A 19,256-nucleotide genomic window follows, 5' to 3' on the forward strand; every position below is an offset into this window, starting at 1 on the left:
CGTAGACATCGGCACAGGAATTATACATAGCCTTAGACAAAAAATAAATAAAAATGCATGTATTTATTAAAGAAATATATATTATTTGGTACCCTGCGGATGTAAATTAGTTGTTTCTGGAACACAGAGTCTGCAAACATATCATCCCTTCGGGCCACAACTTACGGCCAAGGTTCCAAATTGAGATTAGTTTTCTTTATGCTGCTGTAGTTTAGTTTAAACGTATTCATTTATCGCGTAAATGTAACCAAATGTAATGGAAATAACTACAAAGATGGGGGGGGCGACGCAACATGGAAATTGTCATCTGTGAAAATACCAATTATAGGGCATTTAATCAAATAAATAAATGAAATTTGTGTTCCTCGGCGGGTCGGCCTAATTCTAAGTCCTCAACGCAATAAGAAAGGATTTTCAGAAGACTCAACACATCAAGTCTGAAACATTCAACGTTTCTGCTACTTTAAACTTGAAAGTTTTGGAACTATTGATAAATTTTTTTATTTATTTTTTTAAACAGTACATGGTCATCTTTAAGACGAAGAGGGCCCTGGGCAAACCTGACCGTATGTGTCTCCAAAAGCCCTCATAGATGCCTTCAACATTCCCTCATGTTATGACAGTAACCTCCATTCATTCACCTAAGCATTCTAGATCTTCTGCTCATTCCATCTTACACAGACAAAAAGATCAGCCGTGAATGAATGAAACAAAAAAGCAATGAGATCCTTGGACCCTCCGGTTAAACCTCGAGCAAAGACTTTAATTCCTTCCCCGTTTTCTGCTTTTTTTTATCACTTTTTTATGTTCATTTTTCACATTTTTGTTAATGATTTAACCTCAAAAATAAAATTTTGTGACCACGATGATTTGCAATCGCATTTACTAAAATGATAACACATACTGCTTTTAAATCTAGAGCTATAGATCTCCTCCGTGGTATTTTAATTCTGCTGAGAGATTATATTTAACATGGATTTCCTTGTGACAAACTCTTAACGGGTCATTTCAGAGAGTCATCCCAAATGACCACATTCATTTATGCAAAGTTTTTTTTCTTCATTTAATTAACTCAGAATGTTTTAATCGATAAATTTCTTCTTGGACCTTACATTTTTGCTTCTTTTTTTTTTAAATGACATATTTCTCCTTTTCAGGCATTAAACATGTTCAGGGAGGATAGCCAAGACGTATAGATTTATCTTCCTAAAAGTGCAAATTTTCTAATAAAATTGTTGCTTGACATCAACAGATAATAATGACACCGTGATTTAGAGTTTCGCTGCCAATTATAACATCACCTCCATGGTGACCTCTTCAATACTCCTTTTAAAAGATGTAAGCGTCGTTTAGAACAGAACTATTAAGGTTTTATAACCAGGGAGTGTTGTCAAGAAAGCACTAAAGATTAGAGGGGTAACTTCAGTTTTTGGAGGGGGCTCGACTGCGTTCTGGGGGGTGGTAACATTGTTTCTTCTCACTTCTCTCTTTCTAACTCATTGTACTTCGTCATGCATTATGAAGGGCCAACCCCAGTATCTCCAGTAATGGGAGGTAGCTTGGCCCTGTAGAATGCATAGTTAATTTGCTGGGATATTTCTCTCCAAATAAAGTATGCAGTATGCAGGGCCAGCCTTCTTTTTTCAAGAGAAAGTTGACCCTTCATCCTGCATAGCAAAGTCATTAAAGCGGGAAACCATAATTCTCCTGCAAACCAGCGTATTGGTGAATAAACCTATTTTTAAGGTAACGCCACAAAATCCATTATGGGCATAGTCTTCGGGTCAACACTATTGAATAATAATCAAACAAAATATGTTGCCTTTACAGTGTAAAGGTCAATTAGCATTCTACATCATAACGTGATGTCACACAGGACACGTTCAATATTTCAAAAAGAACCCTTAATATATTTGCTTGTAAGGAACGCATATTACGCATACGTTTGATCAGATCCCTTTATAGGGTTAAAATCTATAGTTTTTGCAGCGATCGCACATGTAGAATCAATTAAACACTGTTACATTCTTGCAAGGTCAAAGGAAGCGCTAACGAGGGCTGACATCATACAGCACTGCCGCGACTGGCTGACACTTACATCCTCGTTGCCATGGTATTTAAAGAACTAATAATTTTTGAAAAGGGTGATGATAAACCATGCAGATGAGCATCGACCGCGTGACACCGGTGAATAGTGTGCCGTTACGTGCGGCGCCATGTGTGGCTGCGACAACTGATTAGCACCTGATGGCCATTTTAAGAGGGGGTTTATAATCTACAAATGTGTCATCGCAGCAAAGATCTGTCCCTTTAAGTATTGACTAAATAAATAATAATAATAATAATATGGATGAATATGGAGAACAATTAGATGGCCGCCATCTTACTGTTCTTATGAGCTGTACAATGACTCCTCCCCATTAGCTGACTCCTCCTCTTTGGCAAAAGCTGATTGGCTCAGAAAGACTTTGTAAGAAAGGTGTCATAGGAACTGTAAATTAAATATTACCCTACTTTGGTGCCTTTTAACTCGGGTTACCCTGAAGTAAAAGAGCCCCTTCATGCCGCTATGCTAGTTTTGCCACACTCTGCCATGACTCTTAAATGGTCCCTGGCTGTTAAATCGATCTAAAAAGCTATAAGTAATTTAATACATTAATTCAGGTGATATATTTTTAATATACCAACTAAACAAATTGCGGGTTTAATGAAAAAGTAAAAAAAAATGGCTAATTGAGTACCGTTAGAGCAAAAGCCTGCATTTCAAGACCATTCAGGAATGTTCTTCAGGCATTTTATATATATATATATAATGACAGTGAGATGGTTTTCCTGGCGGGGTTGTAAATGTATTTCATTAATGGACCTGAGTTTGTTAAAACTGCGATAGTTAAACAGTTCACCCCACACGAAAATCAGAGAGGGTAACATTCCATATCGTATTTACCTTCGACAAGTAGTTGCTTCGGCAAAGCAATCTTCAGTTACAACCACCCAAAAAAGGTCAATCTCCTTACCCTGGAGACAAAAAAAGAAAGAAAAGAGAAGAAAACAAGATTAAATGAGCGGTGAATACATGCACGTCGACATCGTTTTTATTGGCACAATTTTGGGCATGTGCAAACATAAACACAGAAAAACAAAATGAATCCAATTGTGTTTAATGGTGAATGACTTTTGGATTTAATAAAAACAATAAAATCACAGAAATGCTGCTTATCAGTACCAGCCAGCACTCGTCTCCTAAATTCGCAAGAACAACAGGACAGGAGGGAAGATGAGACAGCTTTGTACACCGAAAAAGGGGGATAAAGTCCTGCACGGTCTGAGGAGTTATTTTGCTGAATATGACATGATTAACAATGACCCCGGTGATTATAATCAGGACGCGTTATAGAAATATAGTTTCACCCCATTCCCGAACTGTCAGATTGTAACATGTAAGCGTTAATTACCTGGGAACTCTCCGGGTTCTGCCCAGGGGCTCCGGGTCCTCTGGGTCTCTGGGCCACAGTCTGGAATCTACTCCCCGCCCCACTCCCCGCCCACGGGTGTTTCACCCTCCTGCCCTCATACAAATGTAAAGTGTTGGCTCCACCCACAATCACACTGACCGCGTACATGATGTCATTGGCCACGCCCACCAATTTCAGACTCTCAAGAGAGGGAGGGCTCCAGGAACTCTGGAGTGTAGAAGGTCTCAAGTATGGTTATGACTATAATTCTCATCATCCCTGCTCCCGAGGATGAGCACCATGATGCCAACTCCCAATGCGGGAAGTGACAAAGACAGAAAATGAATTCATTCGTAAAAAAGCTTCTCTTTTCAGTTAGCTAAATTCTTAAAGATGAACTTCCACCATTTCTCTATTCCTAGAATCAGATTAAAAAATAATTTTCAAAAAAGATTTCGCTGTTTTCTTCTTCCTTTCAGTTTTAGTTTTTGCCCCGCAATATGATGTTTCCAGGCAGCTGCATATCAGCCACTTGTATGATTCTCGCTCCCCGACTCCTTATCAAACTGTCTGTGGGAAACAATAGAGTGGCTCAGTCTTAATCATCCAGTCAGACACTCTGACTAATGAAAGTCTATGTAGGAACCGACTTCATTAGCATTGCCATAAAGCATCAGCTCACAATAGGAAAACTCACACGGTTGGGAACAATGGCAGTCGCCAGGTCTGCAGATAAAGGGAGTTTATTGGGTCTAAATGAGATAAAACCAGGTTTTTGTCAATGGGACTGACATTACAGCGCTGGGGGGAATATTACTTTATAGAGTGCTGGGGGTAATTACTGTATACAGCGCTGGGGGTTATTACTGTTTACAGCGCTAGGGGGGTTAATACTGTATACAGTGCTGGGGGTTATTATTGTATACAGCACTGGAGGGTATATTACTGTATACAGAGCTAGGGGGGTTAATACTGTATACAGCGCTGGGGGGTTATTATTGTATACAGTGCTGGGGGTTATGCTCAAGGAAAAACATATTCTCCTCCACGTATTCATATAAGGTTTTAGTCCAACGTCTCCCATGCACTGATGCAGACAGGAGAAGAAAGGAACAATTACTTAATGCATGTTGATTCCTTCAACTTTATGCCAAACTGCCAAACTTCATGGACAGGATAAGACATGAGGCCGACTTCTAAGTGTTTTCTGCTATGCAAAGCAGCTCGTTGCTCAGAAGAGACCAGACAAACTAGTTTTAAAACTTCATAAAAAAAACAAACAAAAATATATCACCGCACGGTTACAGAAGGCGGTTTGGGTGTTTGGGGGGGGGGATTTTAGCTTTCATACTGACTTCTCCATCAGACCAAGAGGATTCGGAACAAAAGGATTTAAAAGTTTGGATCTGACAGGCACCTTTTGTATCTTTGGTGATATTTGTCTTCTATATAAAGCTCACTGTCTACAAGGCTTTGTCTCAAAAATAATAATAATGAGAAGAAGAAGACAATTTTCTAGCTAAGCCTCTAGAATTTGAGTTCAATCATTCACAGGCAGGCAGTGATAGTTCTTCAGTATAATATTTTAATATCCAATGTCTATAAGTCATTCCACCTTCATCTTATTTCCCAATACAGTAAAATTTTACAAGCGAGGGGTTTTCTCCTTCACTTTCTACGGCAAACAGTTAAGAAATTCTCTTGCTGATTATTTTTTAAATTGATTCAATTTTCTGCATTTTCCCCAAGGATAACATTTTGCGGTGACTACTGCCTACAGAAATCCACATTAAAATAGACCACAAAACACGGTTTAATAGCTACCAGACTGTCCTCCTTAACATTCGGTGCGTTGGTTATTTTTAAATCGGGTCATGGTTTACGAGCACCGATCATTCCAAACACCAGGCTGACGGTGTCCTTAAGGTTACGGGTCACCACTTTCCGATGGATCCACCATGAAGCAAGAAGATACTTTGTATATCATATTTAAAAGAGGTGAAGGTTTGGGATGTATTCTTTCCTAAAAGAAACCTCATTTCATTATTCATCAACTTGGAGATGAGGATCCGTAATGACAACGGGCTGGTGGACTAGTGTAGTAAGGTGTTGAAACCATGTAAGTTCCAAGGACCTGTAGGTCCTTCCTCAAGCTGTAGATAGATGGACTTCTAAGGTCCTCCAGGTTCACATGAGAATCGACAGACATTTAGCCTGCTACAATTATGATTATATTCTATGTCTCAACATGCACCACATATCCACAACTGGCTAATCTTTTTCTAGTTTTTATTAAAAAAACATGTTTTATAAGTAGGACAATGATAAAGGGGTGAGAAGGAGGTTTGAGCCTTTACTGCCACTAGCAGATGGCTTCCTAACCCCTCGATGGCTGTAAACAGGCCAGGAATTCTCTGTATCAAGGAATTTTCAATTGAGATACCCGTGCTCAAGTCGGGATATCCCAAAAAAATGGTGGCCTGTTTTTGACCTTCAAAGACTGGAGTTGTTCTCCATCACAATGAGTCCCACGGCTGAATTGTTTCATTGTTTCCACTGGTTTTTGTAAAGTTCTTTTTATGTTTTTTAGTGACAGGTCCAATGCGATACAGAAACCTGAACAATCTGATTGCGTAAAGCATTCAATTTCAATGTGCGGAATCGGATGGCACAAGCGGCGTGCGCGATATTCAGAACAATGTATATTTTTTATTTCTGCTAGCAGTGAGATGTTATTATGAAAATGTCCCATAAACTGATTTATGTTTATCTATTGCGCTGCTTCAATTTTCTGCATGTTTAGCCGACAAACCTGTGGTTTCTGCTTTGCAATGCAGATCCGATCGCCTACAAGATATAGAATACAAGTGGGCCGTGTTAAATTTTAATTTGAAAAAACAAAACTGCTGAAACCGGCTACTTAAAATTAAGTTATATATTTGTTCTCATTTTTTTTCATAACCTGTATATTTAAACAATTCAGGTAGCGAACAAGTCTGGGGTTTTTTTTTGTTCAGTTTTCCATTTTATAGTTTATTGCTATAATCTTATTTAACTTTAGAACGGAACCTTATAAATGCATTTTAAGTTGCAACTGGAATGGTGTAAATAGTAAGCTTTTTAGGATAAATCTGTATGGGACTTGTGAAATTGCTAAATTTTAGTAAAAACATACTCAGGGCTATTTTAATATAAATCATGCATTTTGTTGGAGGGGGCTGGGCATTCCCTGATCCACTTGTTCCAATCTGTCGGAAGTTTCAAACAGAACCACGTACCCTTTTTAATTCCAACTGGAATAATGTAGATTGTAAGCTCTTTAGGACAATTCTGCATGGGGCTTGTAAAATTGCAAAATGTTGGGTTAAGAGCATAATCAGGGCTATTTTAAGATAATATATTTTGTTGGGGGGGCTTAGAGACGGGGTTGGGGGGCTGATCATTCCCTGACCCAGTTAAGTCAAGTGAAAATTGCTGCCAGAGGCCCCAGGAAAGAAAAATCATATCACTGGATAGCTCTTCAGGGACAGGATAAACAGGTCTTAGACAATGTAAAGGCCAATTATGTATCCATTTCTTCAACGTGACCTGGTTTTCACAATGATCCATTGCAACAAATTAACTTTATTTCAGTAATCCTCGGATTTCTAACAGACGGCCCCCGAGAAACCTTTTATGCTAAAGGACTATTGGAAATACCGAGCACCCGAACACCATGGAATGTAACGATGACTAAACGACTACCATAGGGTAATATTATGGAATTATTCACCCCTTATGTGTCTTTTTTTCCATCTATATCAAGAGGCAGTAAGCATGGCTCTCCACTTCTTCCATCTGCTTACATCATTATTTTACACATTTTGTGTCCCCCAATTTGGTGCTTTTTCAATAAAAACAATAGTGATTAATACACAGATAACTGCATATCGAATATAAAATTTATATATAAATTATATAATAGAACCTCCGAAGGTTACAACAATTTGGTTTTGAATGAGGAAAAGGTAAGTTGGGCCCTGCTGAGATGATTTATATCGTATTATGTCAGATACTTCATATACCGGACTCGTGTCACAAGTTTATAAACCGGAGTCTGGAATTTCATGTCACTTCGAGACATGTATAGGACATACAAGCTGCTAATAACTCTGATACGATCACCAAGTCTCTGGAAAAAGGTAACAATGGCTTCTTGATATCCTGTTAACAGACGCACTGCACACAAAATTCCATTATGTTGAATTATTTCAACGTACAAAAGGGGAAGTGAGGTTAAAATAAAAATGATATTAATATAAAAATATAAAATACGGGTATTATTATTACACAATAAACCTCTAAAAAGAACCTTGTACGAAAATGTTGTATCCCTTTTAAACAACACCAGTTTTGTAACCAGATCAAAAATTTTGACAATTCTACCGATACAGTAACTTTGTAGCGTAAGTTTTACGTCATGAAGCTATTCAAGAAGGTAAAGATGCATTTTTTCCGCTGTTTCTATGCGAAGAAGAACTGGATCTCTTGAACTTTGCTTCAAAGAGATAATGCAGCTTGGATTCCATGCGGCTGATTTAGCTAATTAATCTAACATGATGGTTTGTGATCATGAAGGCCATGAGATACATTTTATAGCTGCTATGTGATAAACACAGGTTAAAAGGGCACCAAACCAATTACTTGCTGGAAACAGGAATCTTCCAAGTCAGGCCTTTGGCCAACATTTGGTGACTGATGTGACCCGGATCTCGTCAGTTTAGGATAAAACACACTAAAAACTCACAAAATGTGCATCCATGATCTGGTAAATAATAATAATAATAGTAATAATAATAATAATAATAATAATAATAACGGAAACCCAAAACTGTATTTCAAAGAGGAATGCTAATGGAAGTATGCTCTTCGATTGACTTTCATTAGTCAGAGAGTCTGACTGTGTGTTTAAGACCATGCCATTCTATTGTTACCCACAGTCAGTATAATAAGGAGTTGGGGTTTTTGTCTAGTGGATTGGACTCAGATAACAGAACGAGAACTCATACAAATGGCTAATATACAGCTGCCTGAAAAATATATATTATGCAAAACTAGAACTGTTTTTTTTTAAAGCATAATATTTTTGAAAACTTATATTTAATCTTTAAGAATTTAGCTAATTGAAAAAGGAAAGCTTTTTTACAAATGAATTCATTTTCTGTATTTGTCAGCTTAACTGATGAGCACATTGGGAGTTGGCATCGTGGTATTTTTGGGCAAAAACTGCAGCTGGGTTAAAAAAGAAAAAAGTAGTACGAAAAAAAATGGTTCCTCCTTCAAGTGCCATATAAAAGGTCATCAAGATCACTACAAGAACTTTGGAAACGTCTGTGTGACAAACCTAAAAATGTAGCTACTGCCTCAACAACTGAATATATGTTCGGCCCCTGCGCTGGCTGAAAGGACCTGCTCCGTGGTCCGCTCATGGATCCATCCAGCAAGCAAAGCTGCCGAAACCGAATATTAAAAAAAGAAGTTGTATTTTCAGATGAATGTTTGAGATTGGAAACTTTTTTGTGGTTTCTACAATCAAAGATAAACAGGAAATTAACGCAATATGCCGAATGATACATAACTTTGTTTTTAAAACATAAGGGTGAATAATATTCTGTACCCGTCAGTAAACGGGCAACGAATTACTACATTTTCCTGCTTCGAACCTTATAAGGCCAACTCAAGGGTTTCACATCTTCTGCCCCCTTTCTAGTGTTTCTTTGTAAATCAGTATAACACCGAGAAGCAGCTTCTCCCAAGATTATTATCTGAGCAGGATTTGTAATCTGATACAACCTGATCTCTTTGGTTATTTTCCTAATAAGACTTGTTTATACTTTTCATGTGACAGCTCAGTAAGGCAGACCACCTGCTTAAAAGCTTTGTTTCCCTGTCCGGATAAAGAAACCAAAGTTTTTTTTTTTAAATCTATGTTTCTATCTCTTGACGGGCTCTTGAAAATCCCTAATGTATAGTTACATAGACTAAAAATGCACCGGTCTCCAACAACATCAGCTTCAAGTCTAGGCTCTCCAAAGTCTGGACCATACTATCTTCCTAGAGATACGGGGGGGGGATACAACCACAATTGAGACAACAATCCTACCGTGTACACGTGCAGACACATCTTGGAACATACCAAGCTGCTCAAGAACATAACATACAACAGAAAACTCTAATTCATGATGAAAGAAACATAAATATATATTAGCCCATGCATGTTCATCATATATGTCTAGTTTGGTCTCGTTAAAATGACATCACCTTTAAACAAATACAAATTAATTCCACTCTCTTTTGCTACTAATAAAAACACTTTTTTTATGGCATTATGATACCCCAACATTTATTTTTTTTTCGAAAGTAGGGAAAACAAGATTGGTGGAAATTATGTTAAAAAATGAAGAAATGTTATAATGTACTGTCCAGCATAAGCATGCGTCTGTCATATGCAAAGACTTACAGAAGTATGTGAATGAAGCTGGTGATCTGTGTATATCACATTTATTATAGATATAATCTTAACCGTACATTTATTAACTGTCTCGTATCAATTAAAGATCCCCAAAGTCGTCACCATTACTGGCACTCTGGCATTTCAAATGTTTTCGTCTATTTAAAAATTCTTGATTAAAAAAGAAATCTTTAAAAAACACAGCAAGGTAAGATCTGGGGCCATCAGGAATATACAAGAGAATGCTAATAAAAACTTTATTATTTACTAATTATTAAAGGAAATCAACTTGTTTCATTGTTGACTAATCTGGGCCTCCAACAACTGGGTTCCCAAAGACCAGAATTTGCTTTAAAATTTACGTTAAAAAATAAATAAATCTGGGAATGAAATAGAATAACTCTACTGAATAGCTTCAAGTCTACTTTTCCTGGCTGAAAAGTTGGGATAGGTGCACCTTTTGGAATGAAAAAAATATATATATTAGCTTTTCTTCAATGAATTGTCAGCGTATTTTCAATGTTAGGTTTATTCTTCATTGTGTCTCAAAATAAAAAAAAAAAAAATCAAAAAGTTTCCAGATACATATTCCCATTTTGGACCCCGGGAGGTAAGGATGGTTAGTTTACCCCGATATATTCACATTACACATTGCAGAAGATACAGAGCCAGTGCGAAGTCGTGCTCGATTCTGCATTAATAGGATGCTTTTACCAAGTCAATCTTTTCCACGCACTTTTAAATTAAGGCTATTCTGTAGCGTACTCTCTAACGCCTCTGAACCCCTCCCCCGCCTTTAATTAACCTCATATGCATGTCTGTCAGTCCATCCAAGGACAGATGAAACGTCGGTCAAGGATGCAATTTCATTTATGGCATGACACTTCATATCTGTGTATATTACATTGTAACTTCGTCTTTCTTCTAGGCATCGGAGAAACGTTTCTCTCTCTTCATGGAGCTCGCAGGCTTGGAGGTAATTTATTATTCTAATCGAGAATTTTTGTCTTATCGCATCATATAAAAAAGTAGGAGTCCTGGTCATTGCCAAAAGGACAGATTTTTACAAGGGTCCCGTTACTGCAGATGCATGCTGGACCCCAACATATTATTTAGAGTTTTATTTTAGAAAATGGGTAAGAGTCTTTGTTTTAAGATGTTACTATGTGACATAAGAGTTAATAAGCAGTCACCCAGCCCCCACGCATCTTAAACAAAAAAAAAAAAAGAGAGAAAAGGGAAGGCAAATAGCTATTGTCATTGTAAGTTAAAGTACCTGTCTGTATTTTTACATGAAAACGATTATCTCTATCAATCAAAATTTAAGAATACAAAAGAACAAATCATACAAGATGCAGCGACTGAGCAAATTCTGCAAAAAAGTTTTTGGTTTTTTTTTTTGCAGAGGAAGAAAAAAAATATAAGAAGCAGCAGAAAAGCGTTGCTTATAATTAAATGGAGGGGGAATAAACATGGTACTAAAAACCTTATTTTTTATTAAAATTATTTATTGTTTCATGTCTGCACATTCCCTCATCCTCCGACCACCAGAAAAAAAAAATCCCTCTATCTAACTGATAAGCTAAGTACAGAATGTCTGGTTACATTTTTTTCTTAGCCTGTGGTCACTTCTAACATGTGATGTAACAGCACACCCTTCTGTTTAGATGAGTATCAGCCACAGCAATTAAGTAGTTAAAACAGGTTTTCTACCGGCTAAAACAGACTTGGTGGGGGGGGAACATAAATAAAAAAAAAATGTTTTGCAGTTTTAGAAATGTAGCCAGAATAAAAAAAATAATTGTGCATTTAAATAAAAAAAGCATTAGTGAAAATTAAAAAAAAAAAATTACTGGTCATATTTTAAATTTAGTTGTAATTCCGCCATGGAATATTAGTGTCTTCAAGGGATGGTAAACCCCTTAGCTGCTGGAGGGACCTGCGGTGCATTACATAATGTTTCTGGCTGCACAGGGGTTAACCAAAAATGCCTACTAGGCAAACCTACTTCTTGGGGAGGAATGTCACCCAGCACTAGAGACAGGAAGGGCTGTCACTTCTGTTCCCCCCCCTATAAGATCGCATTCCCTGTTCAGGCGCTCTCTCTGCGATAGGCTGCGGTCTCTGCCATGCTGCTACTCCAAATGAAGGGGACAATTTCTTTCCCTATCCCAAGACACCAAGAAAAAGCCCCCTTCCCAAGGAGACAACCCGGACCTGCCTTCCTTACTCTTCCCAGCACTTTAAGCCGCAAACACTGTTTGAAAGGCTTCGTCAGACAATGAGAACATTATCTTCAAAGTCGCAAAACAAGATTTCCCCAAAGCCCACGAAAAAAACAGCTAAAAATAAGAAATAAAATATATACATTTTTTAACACAAAACTTTAGTTGTTGTCTTTCTTTTTTGTTTGTTATTTTTTTGTGGGTTTTTTGGCTACCATGAAGCACGCTGGCGAAGACTCGATTGCAAAAGGGAAGTTTATTTAAATGAGGTTTCTGGAAGTTCTTTGCTGAACAGAAGCAGCCAAGTAGAAAAGGTTCCTGCACTGTTTGGCGTTAACACAAAGTATGAAATTGAAGGCGAACTTACCCATTCATGTGAAGACCCAGACTCGGATGTATGTTTGTGTGCATGTACCTGTATATCCACAATAAAGGACGCTGAAAAGTTTGGCAAACAAGACGCACGCACACACACAAAAAAAAAAAAAAGATCTCTGAAGAAATGGGGCTAGCCTGTCTCTGAGCACTCGCTCTCACACAAGCGTCAGCGTACGGAAGGATTGAAGGCATGTGGTCTAAACACAACAAAAGCCACTGCCTTTCTCTAGATTAAATATGCAGGAAGAGGCCCCTTTTGCATAAACAACAAAAAAAAAACTCTCAGCAAATGAGTAACTGGTTCAACTCACATGCCTGCTGAGAACTCTACCTGCATTCTGACAGTCGGGAGGCAGGGTGCAGAATACAGGAGCTCCCAGGCGGACAACGCTCAGCACTCCTCCCTCTATCTATAGTGAGATGAATTACGTGGAGATGAATGGACTGGTATTTCTTCCCGAAGCATTCCAATTCCACCGGAGCCACGGGGTACGGAGCGCGGCCGAGTGCAACAATGTTGCAAAAAAAGTAAAAAGAAACTTTTGAAGCTCAGTCCGTACGCCGCATGGAGAAACCGATTGTTGTATGTTTGGGTTTTTAGTTAAGCAATCGGAGGGTACGACGGGAAAAGCTAAGCTTAAGGTCAGATTTAACAGCTTTGGGGGAAAGTGGACAGTGAGGAAATTTACTGAGAGGGTGCTAGATAAGTGGAACAGCCTCCTAGCAGAAGTAGTAAAGGTTAATACGGCAATGAGATTTAAACATGCATGGGATAGGCGCATGGCTCCTGAATCTAAGACGAGACCAACGGCTGGTTAAAGTTATGGGTAAAAAGGATTAGTTAATACAGACCAGGGACAATGGATAGATCATGATACAGATCAAGAGACAAAGTGTCGGATGATGATTATACAGGTCGAGGGGCAACAAGGAAAGGCTGATATAGATCTAAGGGCAAAGGGGAAGGGTGAGGGAAATTTGAAGGGTTAAAGATTATGCAAATCTGGTGTCTTAACAAAAGCTTTTGTTATGGTAACTGACACATGATGGGACATCTGATCTTCCTGGGATGGAAAAAGAGTATTGTAAATAGTGTTTTGTGTTTTATTTATCACATGTTGCAGCAGAAATGGCCACTTACGCTCCACACGCTGACTCACTGATTACAAAAACATGATGGCTCACAATAAAAATACAAAACAATTAATTAAGTAACAGCGCCAAACACCTACAGAGTTTTGCAAAGTCTGAATAATCACTGAAGCCTAACAAACTAGTTACATCTGTAACAAAAAACAAAATCTAGAGCAAAATTCCACTAGAACTGGCAGGGACGGCCACTTTCTGCCACAGGGCTACTTAGGACATAAAGAACTGACATAGCCCCTTAGCCCTCATATCTAACACATGATAAGAAGTCGCAGTTCTTCACATTAGAGAGACTTGAAGAGACTGCAAGAGTAAGGAAAACAGCAAGCAGCAGTAGTAGAGAGACCTCCTAAGTGCAGGGCCTGGGGCAGGAGCCTTATACACCAAATACTAACATACATGCACTCATGCTAACACCATGCACTAACATACTCTAACACCATACAGTAACAGGTACACACATGCTAACATGATACGTTGTCAACCATTATCACCTTACAGTAACATATACACACGCTAACACCATGCATTAATACACAGGCATGCTAACACCATAGACCAATACACAGCATAATGATATACAAACTCACACTAATGTTATACAGTAACACATGCAGAATGCCATACAATGTCCTACAACATACACTAACACACACACTGACTCTAACACTATATACACTATATACATGTGTCTGTACTGGCTCCTGGGGCTTTCTGCTTGTTACAGGGTGTCTGGGTGCGGCGCACACCTCAGTGCAACCTTGTGGTCAAGGAGTGCTGAAACTCATTGGTGGGTAAGAAAGTTGGCTTTGTGGCCTGTAAATTACACCTGTGCACAAGTAAAATCCATGAGGCTAGCCTTGCACTCTGGTCATTTAAATGCACGGGTCACGGAACCTTTAAGTCACACTTTAGATGAGCCTCCGCTTAAATTATTACAATGTTACAACCCAACAGTCAACGGTGACACATTTATATACATTTGTGTCTAAGGTTTCAGTTGCAAACATTTTCCTTAACCAGAGATGACTTTTGGTGTATTTGGCTTCTTAAGACCTTCCTACATGCCTGAAGGCAAAACTTAATTCACTTTTTTTTTTTTACGGAAACCGCCAGGCTTAAATATGTAATTATGCTAAATGTTAAATGCCTTATAGTGTATTTGCGTACAAATATTTACTAAGGATTAACGTGTTAACAATAACTCAGGAATATTACTCAGACGTGTCTAGGGTTTAAATGAAATGTTAATCTTTAAAAACAAAAACATATTTAGTTATATAAAGAACTTTAAAAAAGTCAGTGACCGGAAGCATTCCATTGGCTGGAGAGGAACTTAAATGAAATGCCCCGCGCTCAACTGGTTAATTTAAAATCTCCCGCTAAGTAAACAAGCTGCCCCAAATAGAATACCATAAAACAACATGTTATTGCCAAGCGCTCGTCTGTCAACATAATACACACGTGCAAGAGAAGAAAGATAACTAAAAAAACTTCTCCGAATTTTGTAAAGCATTCTTTCTACTCGAACTAAACATTCCAGCAGCAGAAGAACAACACAAGGAAACACCTTCTGTGAAACCCCCCTGGCCCTGTCCCGTACTACCCCCACCACCCCATCCCATGCACCTCCTGACCCATGATCCTCCCCAAGCTCACAAAGGGGCCCCAATCCCCAAAGACTGAAGGGGGCTCCAAGGGCCAATGAAGGGGGCCCATGGCAGATCAGGGAGGCTGGCATGTTCCAGCTTCAGTCCTTAGTAGGCAAAGCAGCTTTGTGACTCTATTTGGCCAGATGACAGGAGTTCAAGCTCAACGCGTTTCGCCTGTAACAGAAAGGTTTCCAGCAAGGGAAGCGCGTTGAAAGAATACTTTCTATAACTTTAATTTGTTACATGTATACATTGTATTGACAGATGATGAGTAGCAATTGGCTCTAATGCTCTGTTCAAAAGGTTCTTTAAAAATAGAAACGTAGAATGTGATGGCAGATAAGACCCATGCAGCCCCGTCTAGTCTGCCCGTTTCTCCTGCTGTAAAGACTCAAACCTTAATCAGTCGTTGGTCTCATCTTAAATCCAGGAACCGTTTGACTATCCCATGTTTAAATTCCCCCACTATTACCCTCTACCACTTCCACTGGGATGCTCTTCCACTTATCTAGCACCCTCTTATTAAAGCTTCAGCATCAACACAGCCAATAAGAAACTGACACCATTGTCTGCATAGGACCATTCACCCAAATTAAAAGGAGGAATTCCATTCCCATGAATGTTGGTTCCTTAATAGAGGAATGTCAGAAGTATATTATGGGGGAAAAAAAGCTATAAAAATAATATATACTTGTTTATTTGTAAATATGGTTATGCATTGTTCAGCACAACAAATACTTTAGGCCACAAATAAAGAAATACTGCTTAACGCAGGAACAAATAACCCCCCAAAAAAGAGAGAAACCACAGAAAAGGTGGCAATATTATAATGATAAAAAAAAAAATTCCATTATTGGGGGGGGTTGGGATAGCTTAACAAACAGGCAGAAATATTAGCTGGCAGCTTGAAAAAAAAAATAAGAGGCACAAAAAAAAATAAAAAAGGTAGGAGGAAAATGAGACCTCCAGAAAAATAAACAGGGTATACAGTTTCAAAGGCTACAGACACAGACATCTCATTGTTCAAGCCAATTATCGGTGGAAAATAATAACAGCAGATGGATTCGGAGTCACTGACTTTTCATATGTACTTCAACAGATGATGAAATGAGAGAGCTATCGAAAAAAAAGAAGGCAAAACATCTTTCAGTAAGAGAACTCTATCCTCCAGATGGGGACCTTCTAAGACAGCTGATTATAGTCTTAAAATGCAGACTTGCTGAACATTTCGAGGGCTTTATCAGATGCTGTGGGCACGATGACATAATTATTAGAAGCCGTTGCATGTAGAAAAATAACTAAAACTTCAAAAATTAAAAGCAAATTTTATTGTGTTTTTCTTTTTGCTTATGTCTCAAAGGTTGGAAAGAAGAAAAACAGATTTAGATTTAATAAAATCTTTAACAGCTGCTTGTATAAAATGTAGTGAAACGCAGCGATACAATGTGGGGATTGTTCCACGTTTATCCAGTTTCACGGATAGATACATCAATGCAAACAATGCTCTGTAACTTAATTGTTGACAAAAATATTTATTGTTATATTAGTTAATATAATATTATTTATACTTTGAAAGAAATGCATAAAAATTTGATTTCTGGATCAGTTCAATGACCGCCACACCTTGCACACCTCTAATAAAAGAATAAAATATAATGAAACATAAACTTCCATAGACTTTCATTAGTCAGAGAGTCCGACTGGGTGATTAAGACTGAGCCATTCTATTGTTTCCCACGGGCAGTATGACAAGCAGTAGTGGATTGGGACAAAAACTACAACTGGTTTAAGAATCAGCGCAATATTTTAAAAACTTATTTTTAATCTGATACTAGGAGTAAAAACAGTTAAAAAATATAGCAACATCCCACGCTGTTAGCAATAAAAATGGTTATATCTCATCTCCTCACAGAAACACAATTTTGTCCGGTCGGGTCTAGTCTGTCAGATTATCCTGCTGTTTAAAATAGGCTTTATTAGCCTCTACCCCTTCTGCTGGGAGGCTGTTCCACATATTTACCATTCTCTCAGTTAAAAACATGACTGTATAACAGTAATTCATAAATGTTTGACATATTATAATTACCATTAAGAATAGTGATACCAGAATATTGTGTCTTCTATTAAGGGTCTTTGGGGTCCATATTTGTGGGGGTATTTTCCTCAAGTGGTAGGAGGTGTCGGACAATAGCGCATGATTCTATATGAAACCTACCAACTTTGTTGTGGAAAAAGGAAATGGTAATTCTCAGAAAAAATATATTTTTTTTGCTTAACTAGGAAAAGAACAATTATCAAAATGTGGGTGATCTCAAAAATCGTCAGAAAATGTCACAAACAATAGAAGATCCACCTACCCTACTAGAGCTATCACCCACTCAAATCAAATGGCACACAAGTGCTTCGGAACGAGCGACACCTGTATTAAAATACAAGGCAGGGTTTACTGGCACCGGAGGAAAAGCAAAACTTATTTGTAAGTCGCATCCATCGGAAACAAGTGCTTCTCGTGAGCATCAAAAAAGAATGGGCAACTCTGTGAAGAATAATCGAAATCTTTTAAAATAAGCATTAAATAATAAATATTCAGAAAATATAATGATTATATTGTGCTTATAATATGATATTAACAAGAGAAAGTTAGTCATATGTGAAGAGTAACAAACAGTGTATGTATATATATATATATATATATATATATATATATATATACACATACATAAATATATACATACACATACATAAATATACACATACACATACATAAATATATACATACACATACATTAATATATATATACACACATACACATACATAAATATATATATACACAAACCCGGTAAAAGGGAAAACAGCCCCAGAATAAGAAGTAACAAAGTTATTTGGAGGCCACGGACAAGCTGAGGATGTATGAAAGAAATGACAACTGTGGAAAGCGAAGAGAAGATGCTAAAACAAGAGAAGGAGAATATGAAAAAGGAATGAAGTTTGTGTAATGACAGCGGTGGAATTGTTCTTTGAACCTAGATGATCACCAATGAAATTCAATAAAAATTAAACAGGAAGCATTTAGATAAGCAGTTCAGCGTTTTCACAAGTCGTGCGACATAGAATGCTTACTCTATGACATCACAAACAACAGAACACTGGCCAATAAGAAGTTTCGATTTGTCACATGGTAAGCCATGTGACATAGAATGTTCGCTCTATGACATCACAATAGAACACTCGCAGCAGGCATAAAAGAGCTGCGCGCACACATTTTCTTTGACAGTGTGAAGTGACTCTGAGCAGCAGCCATGCCGATTCAGGGAAGCTGTAGTATCTGTCTGGATTTTTTCGATAATTCGAGCCATGTGGCAGCGACTCACTGCGGGCACACATTCCACCATAGGTGCCTAACGCAGTGGTTTGGCAACGCCAGGACAAAACCATGTCCAAAATGCCGGACCCAAGTGGTCTACGGTCAACAGCTAGTTGAAAGGCTGTATTTTGACACCAGAGGAGAGAATGCCATCCCTGATGCTAGACAGCTGATGGAGCAGGTGAACAGCCTGAGTGCCCAACTTCGCTCAACAAGGATGGAGAAGGAGGAATGGATGGATCTGGCTTTTGACATGAACAGAAAAGTCAAGAGCAAGGACGAAGAAATATGGGCATTACAAAGGCAGCTCAGGGATATGGACACAAAATGCTCAGGCCTCCAGGAACAACTGCACAGCTGTGAGCAGCAGCAACTGAAGACCGAAATTGCCATGGAGAAACAACGGGCTGAATTCTGCAAGCAGCAGTTGGATGCCAAAGCTTCCATGGCAAAACAGCAGACTGAATTTTGCAAGCAGCAGTTGGAAGCCAAACTCAGCATGGAAGAACAACGCAGTGCATTTCGCAAGCAGCAAATGCTGG

General features: G+C 38.3%; 1 protein-coding gene across 4 annotated transcripts in view; it reads right to left on the reverse strand.

Moving 5' to 3' along the window:
- FOXP1 (forkhead box P1) overlaps positions 1-12,887 on the reverse strand; it is a 182,761-nt gene extending 169,874 nt beyond the window's left edge. The window contains exons 1-2 of one of the 4 annotated variants that reach the window (XM_053470141.1): positions 12,538-12,887; positions 2,948-3,018 (exon numbers count right to left, since the gene is read on the reverse strand). The gene's annotated coding sequence lies outside the window, so the exon portion shown is untranslated. The remainder of the gene's footprint in view (positions 1-2,947; positions 3,019-12,537) is intronic. The other 3 variants (XM_053470136.1, XM_053470134.1, XM_053470135.1) reach the window with 3 other exon arrangements.
- Positions 12,888-19,256: the final 6,369 nt, after the last annotated feature.

This window comes from Spea bombifrons, chromosome 6 (assembly GCF_027358695.1).
Source record: "Spea bombifrons isolate aSpeBom1 chromosome 6, aSpeBom1.2.pri, whole genome shotgun sequence".
In the NCBI taxonomy this organism is placed as follows: Eukaryota; Metazoa; Chordata; class Amphibia; order Anura; family Pelobatidae; genus Spea; species Spea bombifrons.